The following is a 6,436-nucleotide window of genomic DNA, read 5'->3' as shown; positions in this document are numbered from 1 at the left end:
TCTGCTGTAGCTAACGTCCTCCAAAAGGGGCTAGGCTTTTTTGAGGCTATGCGAAGAGACAAGGGGTGTTCTGAGAAGGTGATGCTCTGCAAAGATATCAAAAGAAAAAAAGAAATACCAGACCCTCAAACCCTCACAAATTATGGTCTTTGGGAAAAGAGAAAAGGCAAAATATGTTGATCCTACAGAAAGATCTACTGGTGCCTTCTGATTTCATTGCTCTTTTACGTTGCTAGCATCCCCTTTGAGGGGAGAGTAGTGCAAGCCTCCAAGGTGCAAAACATGCTATAATTCCTTTACTGTAAAGTAGCTCGTGAATTTACCTCTGAACAAGCCCTCATGCCACCAGCCGAATATGCCTTTTCAGCCAAATGTTAGTATATTGGAGCCATAGTTCCGCCGAGGATTTCTGACAGCCATGTTTCCTGTTGAAGTACTGTTCTTGAGTAAATAAACGCTTGCCACTGTTTAGTTCACATGAGTAGTTTATTCCATATGTACTGTATAATGATTTCACTATACTTCTAAAGGAAGTTACTTTGATCACAGCACAAAGATTTTCATTCCTTCAGAATTTCTTTTATTTTCATATTACCCTTTTTAGCTTCAGAAATCTGTCTGGTGACAGCTAGCCTTTTTTTTTTTTTTTTTTTTTTTTTTTTTTTTTTTAATCCAGAACACCTGGGTACACAGAAGTTCCCTATAGCAGCAGGTCATTCAGAGATAAGACATGCACATTACACTAAAAAAGGAGGCATCCCGTAGACCTGGGTTTTTTGCATGTTTTACTGCTGAGATCAAGCAAAGAATCCCTGGATATTTTTACAGTCTCACCACATTTGGCTTCCTCATCACAGATTGAAATAATATGTATATAAAGGCAATCAGATTCCTTACCTAATGTAAATCAGCACAACTTTAGGAAGATGCGAATCCAGCCCGCTCTAGCTACTTTAAAAGTATGTGCACCTTGCAGCGCTACCTTGCAGTGTTTATTATTTTTATGATTCTGTGCATGATTTTAAAACTTAAAGGAAAGCCTTTATATCATGAAGTTGATAATGATTTTACAGAAAAGTCCAAAAATAATTTACAGCCAAGAAATAAACTGGTAAAGCAAAATGTTACCAGCTTTTTACTTTGACAGGCTAAGTCTCAATAGTAATGGTTTGGAAATATCCATTTTGTTTTATTCACTCTTTTACAACAGTATTTTCCATGAGTCGTTCTCACATTCATTTGCTTTCATATCCTTTTGAAATACTCTCAAGTTTGTGAACTTTCAAGTTTGTGTTATAGAAAGTACCATATTCAATTAGTACTTTCAACTAATGTCATAGCTGTCTCTGAGATACATGAATGTATGTGAAAGGAGAATAATGTTCACAGTTTTAAGTCCTTAGATGAACCTAATTTTTAACTGCAAAGTAATAGTTGTATAATAAAGAAGTAACTGGACCATGAAAATAACTGACAGCAGGGTAGCAGCCTGGTCTGATCGTGATGAAAATGGAAGCTCACAGCAGTACTGGAAAACAGATTTTTCTGTGAAGCTATGACCACCTGCCCAGTCAGCTAGTGAAAAACAGCTACTTCTCACAGTCTTCCCTTTCCATCCAAAATGCTCTACACTGAGGTGCTAACTGAAAATCTAAGCTGTGAAACTACTTCCATCATAAATAGCAACACATCCAGATCTTATAACCACAGACTAAGACTGTTCTTCACTTCTAACTGGTAACATTCTTCGTTAATCTGCTTTTGCCATCTCTGCGTACCCGTCACATTAATTCTTAGTAGGCATTAAGTTGCATTCCGTAGTTTTTCAACATTATTTGTGCCTGATATCAAAAAGCAAGTTCCAGACTCATGACATGTCTCTAAGAGCCTCATATGATCTTCAAAGGTTTTAGAATCTGCAACTTACACTTTTGCAAACTTTCCTCTACATTGTAGAATCACAGAATAATTTAGGCTTGGAAGGGAGCTCTGGAGGTCATCAAGTCCAACCTCCTGCTCAGAGCCAGTCTTGAACAGCCGAGTCTTGGACAGCTCCAAGGATGAAGATTCCACTCTCTGTAGACCAGTTCCAATATACGCTTATGGTGAGAGAAATTCTAACATCCAATTGGAATTTCTCATGTTCCATGTTGTGCCTGTTGCTTGTTTTGTCTTTTCACTGTGCTCCAATGAGAAGAGGCTGGGTCCATCTTCTCTATAACTTCCCATTAGATTCTTGTAGAGAGATGCAAGGTCTGCCATCCCCTCCCTGTATGTCCTATGCTCCAGCCCATCCAGACAATCTTGGTGGCCCTCTGCTAGACTCACTCCAGTGAGTCAATGTCTTGCTTGTATCACAGAGTCCAAAACTTGACATAGTACTCCAGATCTCACAAATGCTGAATATAGGCAAGTAATTAGTCTCCTCAACTTGCAGGCTACACTCTTGCCAATAAGGCCCAGGATGTGGTTGGCCTTATGTGTCACAAGGCGAACTGCTAGCTCAGGTGCAGCTTGTTGTCCACCAGGACTCCCAGTCTTTTTCTGCAAAGCTACTCTCTGCTGAGCTGGCCTCCAGCCTATTTTGTTGAATGGGGTTATTACATCCCAGATTCAGGACTTTGCAATGTGCCTTGGTGGAACCTCGTGAGTCTTCTGTCAGCCTTTTCTCCAGGCTGTTGCAGTCCTAAAGAGCAGCCCTGCCCTCCAACACGTCAACCATCCTTCCCAGTTCGGTATTGTCTGCAAATCTGCTGGGTGCTCTTCATCCCATTACCAAGATCATTAATAAGGACATTAAGCAATATTGGTACTAGTATCAGTCCTTGAGGGACACTATTAATAACTGACCGTTAGCTGGGCTTTGTATGCTGATCATGACCCATTGATTCAATATGGATGTTTGGTCCAGCCAATTTTCCACTTACCTCTATCTACTTATCCTGCCCATATCTCACCAGTTTGGATATACAGATGTTGTGGGAGATGTGGGAGACTGTGTCAAAGGCTGTGCTAAATTCAAGGTATACCCATTGTCCCATTGTCCACAGCACAGTTGGTCACACATGATTTGTTCCTTGAAAATCCATGCTGACTGTTCCCAGTCACCTTCTTGTGATTCATATATTTGGAAATGGCTTCCAAGAGGATTTGCTTCATAACCTTCAAGGGACTGAGATCCATAAAGAGTAGAAACAATTTTAAAGAATAAATTAGAAGGAAACATTATAACTTTCATAAAAAGTTTGGCATGTAGTTCAAGCTTTAAAGCGGGAAAAATCATAAACTGCAAAAACATAGACCAGTTATTATATGCTCAAATGCCTATCACAGCAGCTGTAATTTTTCAACCTCTGAAAGAGTCAGGAACATACAGTTGTACATGTATAACTTTTCTATAATATATGTTATCAATTTTGTGCATTATCTTCCAAACAAAACTTGGCCAAGGCTGTAAGAGGTTGATGTTACATGCACTATAAATAATAGCTTTCCTCAGAAAGAGTCCTTCTACTGGTCAATCTCTTGGTGTTCACAAACGTGAATAAAAGGAGATGGTTCTGTGGTAGCAAACAGAATTGGTGCAGTGTAGGCAAAGTCTCGTCTGAGGAGGAGAGGCTGGCCTGTTCTTGTAATGGCAAGGGAAAGTGAGGAGCCAAGATGGAAGGATTTAGAGCCTTGAAGGGTTAGATTGCTAGTACTTCAGCTGAGATACAGGAGGAAGAGGGCTGCTCCTGCACCTTGTGTGTGTGGCAGGAGCAACAGCCAGGCTGACTTTTCAGGGCTGTGGTTTAGGCGAAGAAGCCAGCAGGGAACATGGCTTGTTACAGCAACCTCAAATCTGAGCAACATACCTTATGGCCAAACCATTCAACATATTTGCATGAAGGGCTGGTTTGTATTAAGTGCGTATGCAAGCAGGGAAGTACATCCTAATTGTCGTGTGCAATTATCATACTTCATATTACCAGGAGCTAATTTTGGTTCCACTGAAAGCACCAGTAGTTTCACCACTGACGTCCACAAGCCAGGAAAGTCAGTGCTCATACATTTTCTCTGTATTGCCATCAATGTAGCATATACTTGTCAGATATGTAGTATCCAGAGATTAAGAATATATAACTATAGATGTATGAATGCAGTTATATGGCAGAGAGGCACTTCTGTTCCTTCAAAAAATGTTTTTATTAAGGCAGTGAACCTTCAAAGCCTTGTCACAAGGTATCAGTGCCATAGTCTGAGCTGCTGTTAACAGGCGATGTTGTATTGGTATCAGATTACAGCAGTACGTACATGCTGAGAATTTCACTATGTTTATTTCTAATGCTATTAAAATTATTTTAGTTGGCCACAATCTCTTGATACCTTGTCATCCACTAGATGGCACACTGACTCTTTATTAAAAAACTCTTTATTAAAAATTGAAAGCAAATCAGCTCTTGGGACTGCTTATTAGGGAGGTATCGAAATAACAGGGATGGTACAAAGCAGAAATTAAAGGGCATTAAATCTGTAAGTGGACAGTCTAAGTCTGCAACCGAATGACCCTTGTTCCATGTAGTTTAAGCCTTAAACATTCAAAGTGAGTCTTTTGTCAGTGTTTTAAGGTGAAAAAAGGGATATTTTGCAAAGGGCAGTCTCTCCTTTTTTGCTGTTTCTATTCCACTAAGGCAGATTCTCTGGTATACTTTATATGTATCCAAGGCAATATGAAAGAAAAATTAGAAATTTTCATTAAAAACTTGTCTGTATATTCAGATTCTTCTTAATTTGGATACAATGTTATAAAAGTATACCAGACTGCTTTTTGTGCTTTCTCTTTAACACTGCGGCTGTAATATCTTAAGAAAGGTATTAATTTTAACGCATATCTTGGATTTCCATACTAAGCACTAAGGAATATAAAAAGAAGTGGCATCTGCAGCATTTCTTTATCATTATTATAATTGCATGCTTACTCTTTTGCTCTGTAGAAGTTCTTTGCCACTCTCAGAATTTAGTCCCTTTTCTTTTTGTCCAGGCTATACTGTTTACTGCTGGTAAATCACATTAAGAGTTCTTAGATTTTACTTGGTATTGTCTTCATCTCTTTTTCTTGATTGGCCAGGAGGCTTAACATGAAAGCAGTGTCATCACAAGAGACATTTAATGGATTTGTTTTTCACCATCCTAACTACATACCTGCCTCACAAAAGTCAATGAAATACCAGTGTGTTTTAGAACAACTTGGTTCTTTGTTGACCCCCTGCACTTCTGTGTTGTATTTTCTCCTCCACATAGTTTTATCTTCTTCCGGCCTCAAAATTCATCTCAAACCTTTTGTTTCCAAAGTATTCCATTATGATCCTTTCTTCATTGTAGGTGCTCAGGTCTCAAACTGTCTTAAAAATTGATCTTGTAATGGTCTTGGAAGCGAATGTTTTGTCTTTCTCAAAAGTTGCTGTGAAAAATCTTTGTAGTGAAAAGCAACTACTTTTACACATATCCTAGTATTAGTATTCTTTCTCAGAGAAGTAATGGTACTCTAGGAGCCATCAAAACACAGTCCCTGATTAAGCCTGTAATAAACTAAATCTCTTACACTATCACAAATTCATTTCATGGAGCTCCCAAATAGACAGTGAGGTTCACCTAGATGGATCTTCAGGGACAGAACCTAATACTGGGCATGATCTAATAAGGCAAAAATAATAATGCAAAAATAAAATGGCTTTGGTGAAGTGAGTAAGAGTCCATGAATACTTGACAATGTAATGAATCAATGAAAAGCTGTTTAGTTTGCCATTGATCTTTTAATTTCATATTTTAAAAAAAGCATCTATACATATATTGCATGTATTTTCTTCCTACTCCGAACAGCAGTCCGTAAGTTTGAAGATCCAGACTTAGTAAAAACCTACAATGTATAAAAAAGGAATGGTCTTGCCTGTTTTGTAAGCCTGGACTTGGTAACATCAGATGTTCTGCATCTAATTTTCACTTTAGCAAGCTTGAAGCTCAAAATGAAGCCTTCTTAGACTTTAAGAAAATACCTGCTTTTAAGAAGCTAAAATCATTAATACCCCTGAGGATCTATACTAGAACTGGCTTTGTTCATATACCCCTGAACTGGGAGTAGATCTGGATTTGGCCTTTGCAACTGAGCGTATTCCCCAATGGAAGAAATTGTAACCACACATAAGGTCAAAGCGGAAGACAAAATGTTATTACTGGTTGCTGGGAAAATGCATTCAGTCTCTTCTTCAGGTGGCTTAAAGGAATGTTAGCAGTGTACAAAATTATATATGAAATTTTGAAAATTATATTCTATCTGCAGATATAATAGTAGTAAAGATTAAAATACTATTTTTCTCTATTTGTTCTAATCATATAATATATTTAGCAGTTCTAAATGTAGAATCACTTTGTAATAGTGCTATAAAGTCAAATAAACTTC

This window comes from Dromaius novaehollandiae, chromosome 1 (assembly GCF_036370855.1).
Source record: "Dromaius novaehollandiae isolate bDroNov1 chromosome 1, bDroNov1.hap1, whole genome shotgun sequence".
Lineage (NCBI taxonomy): Eukaryota > Metazoa > Chordata > Aves > Casuariiformes > Dromaiidae > Dromaius > Dromaius novaehollandiae.
Note: the sequence above shows the minus strand (reverse complement) of the source record.